The 15,211-nt window shown below is 39.4% G+C and overlaps 1 protein-coding gene across 1 annotated transcript in view; it reads right to left on the reverse strand.

Moving 5' to 3' along the window:
* FRA10AC1 (fragile site, folic acid type, rare, fra(10)(q23.3) or fra(10)(q24.2) candidate 1) overlaps window positions 1–15,211 on the reverse strand; it is a 43,228-nt gene that overhangs the window by 26,239 nt on the left and 1,778 nt on the right. The gene's annotated exons all lie outside the window — the stretch shown is intronic.

Genomic DNA, 15,211 nt, shown 5'->3' on the forward strand with positions numbered 1-15,211 from the left:
ACGGCGCTAGCAGCCCCGGCAGCCTCGGCAAGGTAATCCGTGACATCGGTTTCCACAAGTTTTAGCGGTTTCGCTTCTTTTCAGTCGCATCTCGCGGTTAGGAGAAGGAGAAGCAGTGTGTGACCCAGTTTCTCTGTGAGGACCAGCCGCAACTGGGGTGACAGAGTTTGGGAGCCTGTGGGTTGCATCAGAGGAAGGGGCTTTATAAACTAAAACTGCTCGTGAGCTAGCTGGGAAATGCCAATCTTCAGCATTAAAGCATCAGATACAGTGAGTACCTGTCAAGGAGCTGAGATTGTTTCCCACCAAACATTAGGGTGCGCAGTAGCCGAACCGGCAGTTTGGCTGCCGGGGTCTGAAATGCTGTAGTCCATCACAGTTATTTTCTTCTGGACTGTATCGGAGTTCCCAGCCGCCTTATTGATTCCTGGAGCCTTAAACCACAGATAAACTTAATACAGGGAAATTTTCGAAATTGAAATACTACTGCTGTCGCTGTATAAGTTGTGAAATGGAAGTTGTAGCTAGTTGCTGTTACGCAGTAAGGCAATCATGTAGCTGACAGTGTACCTTCTTACCTTGGCTACCAAATCTCAGTTTTAAAAGCAAAAGTATCTTTTCTCTTGACCTACTATTTTTGTCAGTCATTACATCATTATTACTCTGAAGGGATGTAAAGGTGATGCTAAAGTCTCCCGTGGAAAGGAACTGAGTGGCAAATTTGAGTGTATGCAGTATTCTGCTGAAGTCCTAATGAATGTGGCCCATTTCCTCTAAAGGGCAAAGACTCTGTAGCAAAAATGGAATTATCCTAATTAATAATTTAAATATCTCAAAATAAATAATGTATACCCACGAAGCTGTAATAGCAGGCATCTTTTTTGTTGTTCCTCTTACGGAAATGGCAGACTGCTTAAGTGTGAATGAATCCTGACATGATTCTGGAAACTGGGCCAACATATCATTGATTATGCACTTTGAAGAAAAGTGGGAAAGGTAGAGGGAAGATTTACAATTCTTGAATCTCTTGGCATTGTCCTGTGGCCACAAAAGCCTGCACATAGAAAAAAATAAAGTTTCTGGGACAGAGGAAAATTCTGCAGCAAGTGCAACTATAGCAACTGTTGTAGATGCTGAAGTTATTTTATAAACACCTGTTCTGAGAATAGCAGCTAGATAATTTCATCTTGCTACGTTATGCTTTTCTGATGTCTGACTGTGTTGCTTTCAAACATCACCTGAGTGCTTTTTGTAGGTAGGCTACAGTAAGCTACAGCTGGGAGAGTGGATCAGAAATGGCCTCCTGAATAAATTGGAAGTTGAAACTGGACCTGTCCTTATCCCTTGGTATATGGAATATAGCTTTATCCTATGGGAGTATCTCCATAGTTTAAATCTAGCGTCAATGTGCTTTGACACCACAGAGGACAATTCTCTCATCTGAGTTCCACAGGACTGAAAGATAGGGGAAAAAGAAGAGGTGGGAATAACTCTTTGCAGGGTGGGAAGCACTACGGTTTTAAGTTGGATTTTGATGGTTGTACAACCAAAACTTAGGGGCACAGTTTTCCGAAAGACATCAATCAATCTATGGGTTAGCTGCTGCTGAAGAGAGCATTCCTCTTCTTGAACTGGCACTAGTGCTTGTCTGACCACTTCTGCTGAACTGCAGTATTTAATTTTCTGCCAGTCTAGCTCCTCTGACTATCCTGCTGTGGTGTCCGATGAGTAACAGTGCTGGTGCGAAGAAAGGTTAAGGATGGAGGGACAGGAGGAAAGGGGGAGGTGAGAAACAAGGGTGGCCCTTTCAGCAGCAGCTCTTTATTAGATCAGCTTAGCAGTAATGTAAAACCATACTCTTAAATTACAGTAGCCCTAAACAACATGGCCCACAAAGGAGACACCACTACTGTTCGTTCTTACTTTACTCCTGCCCTAAGTCTAGAAATGGGCTAAGTATGAGACCTAGTGTATCCAGGAAGCTTAGGTGAGACATGATTTTAAAACCTTCCAAATGTTTTCTCTCCCAAGTTTTCAAATCATCAACATATTTTTTGCTCAAGTGTAATCACTTAGTTTTTCTGATGATTCAGTGTAACAGTTCCATAGGAAGTTTTGGGAAGAAGAAATGGGAATTTCTTCCCCCCCAAATTCTCAGGCATATTCTTAATAATACAATGACCATGATTCTGAAATAATCCCAAGAGTTCATCAGCTTTTCTGTATTTACATTATTATTATCTTCTTCCAATCACCTATGTAATCACAGATCACATTATGCAGACCGTGGAGATAGCCTCAGTATGCAAAACAAATAGACAAAAAGGGCCAGTTTGATTTGATTGAATTTGTCGCTTCTTAGCCATTCAAATTCATTAAATGGGTGGTAAAACTGTTGCTGACATCATTATGAATACATGTTGACTCATGGCATTTGTACTGGAGAGTGAAATGCACGTTTTAAATCTGGGACATATTCAGGACAGACCTCTGACCTTCTTTGTTATCATTTGGGGTTAGCATTATGTTTACTTAAGCAACCTGTTTGTTTATTTATTTAATCCCCCCATATTTTTACAGAGGGTACTTTTATCAATGTGTATGTACCAAAAGAAGGTATTAAATCCTGGAGATGCAGAATTCAGAGGACCATACCTGACATACTTAGAATCAGAGAATAGTTTGGGTTGGAAGGGACCTTTAAAGGTCATCTAGTCCAACCCTCCCTGCAATGAGCAGGGACATATTTGACTAGATCAGGTTGCTCAGAGCCCTGTCCAACCTGACCTTGAACGTTTCTGGGGATGGGGCTGTTCCTAAAAGCTTTCGCTATAGGATATTCCACAGCATAAATAGCTTAATCTGTTAACGTCTTAGGCATATAGGTTGGGTTTTTTTTTTTCCCTAATATCTAAGGTAAATCTCCTTTGTTGCTACTTAAGATAATTTCTTAGTGACCCACACTAGTCGATACAGAAGGCAAGAACTGATCATAATTTTAATAATCATAGAATCATAGAATTGTCTAGGTTGGAAGAGACTCTTGGGATTATCGAGTCCAAACATCTAATAATATTTAAATACTGGAAGACATATATGCCCACATTCTTCCCTTTTTGAAGCTAGTTAAATGAAGATATTTCATCTTTTTCATATAGGTTACTTTTTGGAGAGCTCTTCTATGCTTTACTGCTCTTCTTCAGACTCAGATTTCTATGGTTTTAGGAAACGCTAAGCACAGCCATGTAGTCCTTATCAGTATTTAGCTAGGAAGAAACACCTCAACCTTCCTGCAAGAGATCATTGCCTCCTAAGATCTTCTGGTTAGGTTGCTTAAACTCAACAGCCTCTGATTTGTTTGGTCAAAATTAGTTTGGTTAGCTGATTAAAAAATTGGTCCAGTTTTTAATGAAGCAAATCAGGCAGCTTTGCCAGCAGGTCAGAAGAGGTAGCTACCACTGGTATGGAGAGCAAGGGCAAGGTGGTCACTGAGATCAATATCCATTTTAAAAGCTGATTGCAGAGGACATGCGTGACCACATTTGAGTTTGATCATGAGAAAGTAACGTGGAAACATCAAGAATGCTAGTAAAATTGAGATTTATCATGTCTAATCTTTCCTCATTCTCCATTAAGTCAGTTATTTTGTTGAAAAATGAGGAAATTAGACTTCCTAACATTTTTTTATATTGGCACCTTATCTTCTACATGTCTATGAAATAAGTTGCCAAATCATTTATTTTCTTATCTTTGTAGTACGAACAGTCTCATGGCATCTGTCGTGTTCCTGATTTTCATCTCCCTCTATCTGAAGTCCCCTAGTAATTTGTAGAAAAGCAAGTAGAACTAAAAAGGGATGTTCACATATGCCGGGAACATTGCATTCAGAAAGCGTAGTTCTCCTTCTTTTAGATGTACCTGTGTACAACTTTCGGGGATGAACTGTGTTGGGATGCCTCCCAACAAGCCCTGAGCAAGGTACGTACTTGAGTCAGGCAGCTGACTCCCAAGGCTAGGACTCGCCGGCGGTAATGGCAACGCAGTGGGGCTGTGCTGAGGGGCAGTGGCTCAGGCTCAGCAGTTCCCATCGCCGGGACTGGGCACTCTAGGCTGGTCATTAAAGTCATTCTCTAATCATCTAGAGGTTATGTAAAGAGAGCAGGCTGTTGAAATGCATGTTTATTTTGTCAAATTCAGTAAATGGTATGTTCCATGGTTTTTGTCGTGCAAAGGATATCAACCGAGGAGTTTAACTAGCCACTAGATGTCAATGTTGTTGTGCTAAACGGCAAATGCAGTTATATTTGTCTGGCTGATAATTTATTAAATAAAAGCACTTCTGAATTTAAATATTTTTCCAGTATAGAGTCAGTTACAAAAAATATCATAGACAAGCACGTGCTATGTCCATTATTTCAAGAGCAGCTGTGCTGTTTTATGCTTTTTCGGAGTTGAAATTACCATTTCAGTGTGTAATCATTGTCGGAAGAGTGCCTTTGAAAAAATAGCATCTGATTGTTCATCAGTTTCCTCCCTTGTTCCAAAATCCCAGATCTTTGTCTAAGTAACTGTAATCATTTTATTGCATTGTATTGTTAATAAGATAAAATAGAGATAATAATATGATATCTAATCCTATTATAAGAGTATAGAATTTCCTAAATTCCAATTATCGGTGGAAATTTTCCTCTTAATTATTGCTGTTTAACATCATTGGAGATCAATGTCAAATGACCATGTAGGGACAGAATTTCTAGAACACTAAGGCTTCCAATATGATAAACAATTTGGAAACCTCGGTTCTTTTCAAAATCTGGACCGGAATTTGTATAACTAAAGGCAGAGCTGACAGATGATGGAATTTTAGAAGGCTGTATGAAGTAGAATTTGCCCCACGGACCTTTCTTATTCCAGGCTCCTGTACTTCTAGGGTGAACACATCACTCGAAACCTCCACAGCTACTTACTGCCTAATGCAGTGGCAGACTTTTATCTGAAAGTAGCGGTTCTGTTGGGTGTCTACAGAGCACTTTGAGACCAATGTTTGGGAATTAGTTTTATAAACACTAATCCAAGCTCAAGAAGAGGACAGTACACATCTCAAATTCCAGGTTAGGCTTGTTCTGCTGATAGGAGAAAAACAACATCAGAGGTTTTTATTAAAAATGGAGTTGAAACTTTCAGATGATGTGAAAATCTCCAAGAAGAAAAAAATATGAGGAAATTGCTTCATTGTCATGGACTGAGCTAGTTTAAGTCAAGTATTGACCACTTTTTTTGATGGTAGCATCACTTGTAGTCTTAACATACTAATAAATCACAGATAAATGAAGAACTGTTTTAATTTCTTGCACCTATTTTAGTTTTCTTGACTATGAATACAGAGTTATGTAAGAATCATCATAGTATCTCGAAAAACAGATTGTTTCATTCATTCATCCTCAAATTTCTGTGAACTTCAAAAAATATCATAACTAAACTGCAAGCCCTTGTTAATATGTGTATTGTAAATAAAGCCAGTATGACCCTACAAAGACTGATTCAGTTATAGAAATAATAAAGCAGACTTGCATCAAAAAGTAATTCATGGAAGCAACCTCCCATATTATCTCTACAGTCTTTGGTTCGTTGGTTGTTTTTTTTTTTACAAACAGTAAAGAATTTTACCCCTAGAGATATATTATGTAGGCGTCTGTCTATTGTCCTTTAATTGTCACTGCTACTGCCACAGTTGTTGCGTGGCAGGTAATTTTGGTCTCCAGAGCTTACAGTCTGGCAGCTCTGCTGAGAACAAAGCTCACTAAAAGATTACACACACATGTAAGCATGCATAAACAAGTATAGTGACTTCAGCCTGTGAAGAATTTAATTAAAAGGTAATTATCAACATGCATAAAATACTACTTATTAGTTTTATCAACCTGCATTGACATAAATGGAATACAGAAACTAACTCCTCCAGTCTGTTCCAGTTTTCATTTGAGGAGATTTTAGAAGTGCATTATGCTTAAATTCCCCAAAGTATGAACATTTTCCTAAGGGAGCAAAGAATGCTTAATCCTGCTTTTATGTCTAGATCTGTTATGGTGAAAAGCGACTGATGGCATTCAAATACATAAATCCAAGAAAAAAGGGAAATATTTTTTTTCCAATTTGATATCAGACTTATGAGGGAAAAATGAAATTAATAAGCAAGAGACAAGGAAAATACAATAAAGTGCAAATTAAAAAAACCAAACAACCAACCAGCAAACAAGCAATGTACTAGTTTTCTTTAAATTATATTGTCTCCCACTGGATTTGTTTTGTGAAAATAAAAAGAATATGTGAGCAAAATTACAGTCGGTTGCACTTTTAAGTCACAGTGGAAAAGATATGCATCCCCTTGCTTCCTGAAGCACATTTTTGTGCATGATCTCTACCAGGTATATATATATTCATAATAATTCACTTATGATGAAAATTGAGGCAAGGTACAAATCATTTACAGTTGAATGTATGGAACCTAAAGTCTCCTATACAAAAAGGTGAGTGACAAGTCACTACCTTGAGTCATAGAAGCAGTTAAGCACTGCTCGTGTACCTGGCATAGAAAACCTGGAAAAGAAAGGTGCCTAGGCTGAGTCTAAGATACAGTGTAATAGAAAAATAAGGTCTTATTCCTGCATTCAAGTTCCAGAAAAACACCTGTGCTTTTACAGATGTGTTGCTTAACCAAAAGTTGAGATCTTAACCCAGGAATCAAGAAAGTCAACCCTGCAAACTGTACTGTGCAGCTGGTCAGGTGTGTTCATCACCGTGTTTTCCACTGGTTGTCCTAAAGCGAAGAAAGTATTTCATAGCACATATTATTTGCAATATACAGTGGTATAGTCAAGTGTTTGGAATCTCACAGATAGATTTAAAAAATAAGGTATAAGAGCATAATGGGGCATAATGATGATAGAATCAACCCTCATTCTACCTTATCATTTCAGTGAGGTTACTTACATAGTAAAGTAGTACAACAACTGCATGTAGAGGCTGATAGCGTCTGGGTTGAGGCGATCAATAGCTGATCATTCAGTGGAAACTGAAGGATACAGGGATATAAAGAGGCTGCTCTGAGCAGTGAAGTAGCATGAATCAGTAAAAATTCCTATTCCGCTTTTTTTATGAACATGCTTATAGAGTACTGCTGTGACACCTCATTTAATTAATAATACCATTAGCCATTCTGCTAGAACTGACCTTTCATTAGTAAAAGTATACTACCGATTGCCAGATTTTGGAAATAATAGGGGTTATATTTCAAATTAAATACAATTTTGTGTTATTTAATCACCAGTATCATTCAGACATAAAATACTGAAATACTATCTACCTTTCTATTGAAACTATTGCCAGGATACTATTCATTCCATGGCACTAAATGGAACAGGAAGGATAACTATCCTAAATTGGAACAATTAGTCTAACTTAGTTTCAGATATGGAGTTATGTTACTTATAGCCAGCAACACAGAGCCGTGCAATATCTACAACTCTAGAAATAAAAACGGCAGACTCAAAAAAACTGCTGAGGAAAGTATCTATGGCAAATAAAAAGAAATATTCCAGCTTGTACCTTGCGGGAGATCCTGCTACTTGCTGAAACCACATTCAGTTTGCAAGCGATACGTTAAAATGTTAACAATTATGTATCTAGATGACTGCTTTTCTTGACTGGAAATAAAACATAACCACATAAAAGATAAGGGTCAGGATGTGAAGTGAGATTTGAGTGAAAAAACATTTCCTTTAGGATATCATGGATTTTTCTCTCAAGTTTGCATTATACTGTCCTCAAATATATAATTCTTAAAAGATGGATTGTATTATTTAAAATATTAGGATCTGTTTTAATAGATTCTAATAATCTTGTTTTAATTGATCTTTGCCACTCTTTGTACAACCAACTCTTATTTGAACCTCAGCCTTAACAGAGTCAGTATTCAGCAGGTTTCTATAATCTGAGTCTGCTAACAAAAGGAAAATATTCTTCTGACTACCTCATTCAGCTTAGATATGGTCATAATCCACCCACAAGTTTTAAGAACTAGGAAAATTTGGAGATGAAACACTAAATTCAGTTCCTAATTTGGGACTCCTGAAGCATAATCTTTCTCATACAATTTTCTTCTGTCCAGCTTCAATTTTTCATTGCAAATTTTCTAAAATGACCTAATTTTTTAGAAAGTTAATGTAGCTGAGTAAGTTTAAGGTATTCTGTATACAGAAATGAACCTGTTTTACTACATGTCTGGGAGCTGGTGTATACTGTAGAATAAAACTCCCATGTTTCTAGGCAGGAGGTACTTTAATGACAAATATTTTGGGTCTAGAGAACAAGTCTTATGAGGAGCAGCTGAGGGAACTGGGGTTGTTTAGCCTGGAGAAAAGGAGGCTCAGGGGAGACCTTACTGCTCTCTACAACTACCTGAAAGGAGGTTGTAGAGAAGTGGGGGTAGATCTCTTCTCGCTATTAAGAAGTGATAGGACAGGAGGAAATGGCCTCAAGTTATGCCAGGGGAGGTTTAGATTGGATATTAGGAAAAATTTCTTCACCAAAAGGGTTGTCAAGCATTGGAACAGGCTGCCCAGGGAAGTGGTGGAGTTGCCATCACTGGAGGTGTTGAAAAGACAGGTAGATGTGGTACTTAGGGACATGGTTTAGTGGTTTTGGCAGTGTTAGGTTGATGGTTGGACTCAGTGATCTTATAGGTCCCTTCCAACCTAGACAGCTCTATGATTCTATGCTTTTAATTGCACAGTCTAGTGATAACTATGTTCTAGAGACAGTCCTCAAAACTTCCACGTGTTTAAGCTTGACGAAATAAAACCTTTTCCTGTGATTCAAAAATTTTTGTCAGACAAATTGTGACAACGTAGGTTTCATAACCTTAACAATCAAATGACACTTATCTGTAGCACACTTCACTGTTTTATGCTGTATGTGAGTTGGAAAGTTATGTGTAAGCAGTTTTTCACTTGTACGATCCATTAAAGTGTGGACAGGGAGGTAACTTCCAAAATTAACATTAGCTTTGTCAGCATTGTCAGAGGACACAGTGCCAGAAGTTCAAAACAACGGTATGTAGTACAATTTTTTATGTGGTTTCATTGCTGTCTTGAAGGTAATCAAATAGATGATGAATTGTCATCCTTTCAACTCTGTAGTAAGAACAACTAGCGAAGCATTTTGATATTTTCTTGGAGACATCAATGCCTGCAGAAAAATATGCCCATACAACAGAATATTAAATTTTTCCCAGTTAAAAAGAAGCTAATGTGCTATTAAGATATGAAGGTACTGTTGTACTGTGATCTAACACTACAGTATGAAAACCAAAGCCGTTAACTTATGGTGACATCTGTGATTTGCATTGATTTCCAGTTCAGTGCAGTCTTAGAACAACACAAATGCCCTGACCTTGGAGCCTGAGAGTCTTCATGAAAGGGCTCCACAGCCCACGTCACAGATAATAATACAGCTGCCCCTCAGCCACATCCACATGGATCCTCCATGTCCTCGCCAAAGTGGGATTTAGCTGTCTTCCTAACATCACCCATTCTGAATCTATAGCAACCCTCCTCTAATACGTGAAGCTATTTTTAGCATCAGGGCAGCCTTGAAAACAGCAGGTAAAGCATGAAAAGAATGAATAAATGGTTCTGGTGCTTGCCTGTGAATAGAAGCTATATATAGCTCTTGAGAGAGAGATATCTTAATGTATATAATGTGTATATGAAGGGAGATGTGCCTCTCTGAGGGGAAGCAGAAGTGTCAGAAGCATAGACTAGAGCATTATTGCTACTTCTGACCTGAGCAGTTATCTAAAAATTCATTATTTCAGATTGTTCTGTTTAGAAAAACAAATTGTTAATGGAATCAGGTATATTTAATTCAGTCTTTATGTGCAAAGAATGTATAGCATTCATTTCCCTGAGTGCAAAGCAAATTGAACAGCAGGAGACTATTTGCAGCTCCAAGCTCCTTTCAGCCAATACTGGCTCCAAGAAGTTCTCTAGGGATGTTTCTCAGGACCCCCTTTCCAATGCCTGGGGTCCAACATCTCGGTTTCTGTGATGCCTCTACTGCCCTTTGAGTTCCCACTCCTGGTTTCTTGTCCTTCTCTTTTTCTCTTATATATTCATCCATTTGCTTCAAAAATGCTTAGGAAAAAAAAAAGCCACATGTGCCTTTGTTTAATCAGTAGTGTGTGTCATTTATTTATCTGGGGAGCTATATTGCTTCATGAAGGAGCTTATTACTTCTTACTGATGTACTATATTGAGGCTGGGAATTAGGCCCTCCAGTTTTAATGACTCTTTGCCCAAATCACAAGGGCAGCAACAATGGAAACTTGCAGATGCCTAAAAGTGATTGGTGTCGAAAAGAAGTCAGCTGTATGAAATTTGGATTGTTGTCTTAGAATATAGGCAGCATTGGAAGCTGAAAATGGGAATGTTATCATACTCAAGGTAGGGAAATCCTTTAGCTTCTGAGCAGTCATAACTAAAACATATATCTCTCTGTTGCTACAAAAATTACATTTAAAACCACAGCCGGTTCTTAGATAACGACGTGTTGGTTTTGCTCTCCCACTGCAGAGGGAGAGAGCCAGCAGCCAAAAGAGCAGATCCTGTCTTAAAGCTGTACGGAGTGAATAGCATGTTGGCATCTGAGCAAACAGATGCGATGGACTTCTTCAGCCCTCCAAAGCCTCCTCTGCAGGGGGATGTGGTTTGTAAGCAAAAGGGACCGGGGAGTTCAGCTTAGTGCAGTACCTTATTTGATGGAGAATCTGTGCTGGGCTCCTGCAGTGGCAGCGTGCCCACCATGGGGTGGGGTGGGGTGTCAGGCAGATCTAGTATTTGCTTGAGGTAAAAGGCAATAACTCGTGCCGAAATAAGGTATTTTTCCAAATTTCTTGAATTGTTAAGAGTAATAAAAACAGCAGTAAAATACACTTGTGGAGCTATCATCAACGACCCCTTCAAATGTTTCAGCGCTGATCCAAATCCCAGCTTTGTAAAGCGTTTTGATTAGCAATAATGAAACAATAATATGTGTTTGATGAGGCACATCCTTCTCATTGTGCAATTTATTATGTCAGTGGCACTCCAGCGAGGCTTTTGCTTGAACTATTTCAGTGACTTCAGTGGCGCTATGATTTCTTTCATTGTGAATTATTCAGGATGTAGAAACCTTCTGTTTTTAACGAGTCCTGCAGATTCTGTCCTCAAAAGCCTGTTATCTCTGCCATGTAACAAATAAATTTCCTATGTACATTTAAATAAATAATGTTTACTTACTTTTTTTCTGTCTGCAAAATGATAAGGAAAATTAAATACAACTTTATAAAGATTAGAATAATTGTGCAGGGAGCCAATGCCATGAAAAAAGTACAGAAGGGCAATGTAAGATAGCACAGGTCAAGGAAAGGATTTCATAACATGCCGTCTGTTTTTAATTAGCATCTTGGCAAACTGGAAGAGCTCAAACATTTTTCCATGAAGAAATGTATTATAGACTTTTCTAGTTGCCAATTAAATGGCATTTAGCTACAGTGACAGTGGTATGTTGTTTTGGGTCTGTAGAAAGCACTTGCTCATGCTAGAATATCTGGGACATTTTGTTTTGGTTACAGGGTTCTTACTGGACTGGATTTTCTATCCCTCTATTTTTACTCTATGCATGAAGGATACCTCCTATGAACAACTACTAAATTAATAAATAGTGCGAGGGGCTGGCAGGGTGGAGATCATAATAATCAAGTGTCAGTTTGTATACACCTCTTGAGGGTCTGTCTTCCAGTTAGATGGTAACTTTTAAACAATGCTAGCTAAATATTAGGGCATTTTATGAGGTCCGTATTTTGTCCTGTTTGGTCCAGAATGAGGTAGTTTGTCTCCAGTTTTATCCCATATTTCATTTAAATGTTTGTGAGTGTTTGTAATATGAAACTGCCCCTCAAACGTGTGGGTGGCTGTACGTTTTCTTTAACAGCAAAACCAAACCTCCCTGCCTGCTCGTGTCCTCAGCCTCTTGGTCTGGCTCTTGTTTAGGGTTTTATTTGGTTGTCATTCCTTTACCAGACCATTAATTTGATCCAGTTTAGAGAACAGCATTGGAGACAGAAACAGCAGTAGCGAGCTGTGGAAGGGGCAGAAGCAAGACCCTGTGGAAGAGTGGGGAAGAGGGAAACCATCCCATTAAGGAAAGCATTGCACAGAACTACAGCCTCAATATCACCACGTCATTTTCCTCAAAAGTCATGAGTCCATTTCCAATTATAAATTAACAATAGATTTGCTCAGTTGTATCATGCTTTTAATGTCTGATCAGGCCATGTAGTTGGGGGGAAAGGCAAAAAAGGAGCTTGCATATTTGAACACAGCTTTTGCTCCCTGAGAGGTTCCTATAGAGAGCACATGTTATGGTAGGATGCACTCTAGGTGATGAGTCTGATGTCAGTTCCACTGCAGTGGATGGGCATGTTGTCTGGCTGAAAAGTGTCCCCATTGCACGTGTGAGGTGCTGATCTTCCCAGAATCTAAATTAACTACTGGCAAATTTTCTTGAAAGATTGAGAAAGTGCAGATTTCTGCAGCAAGTGAAAACTAGGTGGTGGTCTTTATTGTTTCCTCTCTTAATACTTCCCTCTGTATTAGGTGTGGTCTCAGTTCCCGCTGTGAACCATGGAGTAGCACAGCTCCGCACATCTTTGAATGGGGCTCTCTTTTGCTCTTGAGCTTGTATGTTTGCTGTTTTCATCCCCCCCCCATCTCTAAATATCCATTGTCAGCACTTTCAAGGCAAAACACAGACAATAGAAATGAAGCGGGAATTATTTCTTTAGAGCTGGAGAAAAGTGTGTAGTATTCAGGAGAGCAGTTAACTTTATGCTACTGCATTGTGTGCTGGAAAGCATACTGCTTATGAGTTTAGAAAGCTTATGAGCTTTCTAAAAACACGAGAAAGCAACTAGTCCCATTCTGCTGGAAAACAGAAGGCAGGAGGTAGGGAAGAGCTGAAGAATCCCAGCTCTGGGATTTATACAAGCATCCAGTCCCATTCGGAGGAGCAGGAATCGACAGCCCCAAAGGAAACTGGGGATCAGTACATAACAGGTTCAGTCAGATTCGTGAGGTCTTTCTCACAGTGAAGGGCCAGTCTTGCAGTTGAGGTTTTGTCCATGTCTGACTTGAAGAACAGTTGATGGACTTTTCTGTTTGATAGTTTGTTCTGTTCTTTTTCTTTACTTACATAAGGTAAAGATACCAAGCTGTGGCACTTATCTGCCTGCCTTGGAAGATAGTCAGACCAGTACGAATGGGCATCCCACACTTAACATTAGTGCTACTGTCAATATCAGCTGTTCAGACATGATGGATTAGGTCCTTAACATTTTGTGGTACTGTTTTAAAAGTCATGTGATATCAAAATATAGTACATTTTGGACATTTCATATCTTGCTTCTGAGCCTTTATCCCTTTTGGTTACCCAGGAGGTTGGATTAGGTGGCCTTCCTAGGTCCCTCCCAGCCTGAGAGGGCCTTTAAAAAATCACAAGGGGTTGAAATCCTATAGCTTGAAAGTGCCTTCTGAGGTAATTTCTAATATTCTCTACTATTTAAAAATGTGCAATTGAAAATAAAGCATCAAGGATCATAAAGATGTCAGATATCCTCAGTTGTAACAAAATAAAACCTAAATATAGATGAATTTTGTCTGGCTTCTCTTTGGGTGTTTTTCTTAAAGAATAACAGTTCAGATAACAGTACATGTCTCCTGACATACTTTTTGTCATTGGTCAAATTCTGGTGTAGCTAAGCCAGCGAGCAGTCCTAGAGCCACCTGCACACTCACCAGGATGTGCTCAGTGGAGTAAGTGTTCTGCATCACCGTGCAATTTTGGCCACCAGAGCGAAGACTGGACTCTCTTCAGAGGCAATGCCTTCTAACTCCATGGTGCACTTTGAACTGGCTACTTTATGCAAGGGAAAGGAGACCACCCTCTGAGTTCTTCTTTCCTCTAAAGTTGGCAGCAATTAAGTAGCCATTTCCTCAGCTTTTTGACACAGGGACTGGCCTGGTTGTTCCACTTTTAATGAAACTTGTGGTGTAATAAAGATGGATATCCGTAATAGGGACCCGTATAGACAGGGCAGGGCAAAGTCAGAAGACCTTTCCAAATAAAAAATTCTGGGCAGCCCTGTGATCATTCCCAAGTTAGTCTGTGCTATGAGCTGTTGTAAAGGCATCTTGAATTTTATTATGCCTAACCTGCAGAAGGCCTCTTCCTGGCAATGGCTCTTGGTGCCCAATCCACCAGGAAGCACAGTCTTTTCAGAACTGTTTAGAATTCACAAGACTTAGTTTTGTTTATTGAAAGTACAGCCTGGGTCTCAGCTGCTTTAAATTTGCCATTTGCTGCAGGATTTGTTAAAAAGGGTGGCACCGGGAGAGCGAAAACTCCGACTCATGAGATGTTTGTAGGAGTCTTTGATCTCAAAATCCTTCTGTTCCAAGCACAGTGGTAATATAGCGATGACAATGTTTTGTTCTTGAGGGGAGCCATGAATATTGGGGTGTGATTTGGACTATTGCGCATCTATGCGGTGAAATATTTGGGGCCCACCGCTGAGCACAGGGAGGTTCGCTGAAGTCCCACCATCACCGTCGGTGGATTTTTGGCTCAGGCCACACATGCGCAGGCAACTCGTCCCGAGCATGGGAAAGGCAACACAATTTTCTAAAAGCAGGGCGAAATAAAGGATAACTGTAACGGTACATGTATCTGCAAAGGGAAATGTAGTCAGCATGAAACCACAGGAAGCTTATTAAAATTTTGTCATATGTTGGTAATGAAAACATATTGGGCTAATGCAAATGCGCAAATAGTCAGTGGAGCAGAGTTAATCCCTCAGAAAAATATTAAATATATTTAAAAATAAGTTTTGGCTCTGTGTTCTGCCCGTTTGTGTTTGCTTTCCTCAGATATTTTAGCAAACAGGTTTACTCGTAGCAGCATTCACATTTCAACCAGATGCTCGAGAGTACTTGCTAAAAACGTATTTTAGTAAATATAATAAGAAATGCGTGCGTTTGCTCGAGAAACCGCGCCACGGAAGTTGTGCTGAGCGTGACCAAAGGGCCCGAGCAGTAATGCCGGGCGGCGAATACCG

The sequence above is a fragment of the Charadrius vociferus genome, unplaced genomic scaffold (genome assembly GCF_000708025.1).
Source record: "Charadrius vociferus isolate BGI_N301 unplaced genomic scaffold, ASM70802v2 scaffold436, whole genome shotgun sequence".
Lineage (NCBI taxonomy): Eukaryota > Metazoa > Chordata > Aves > Charadriiformes > Charadriidae > Charadrius > Charadrius vociferus.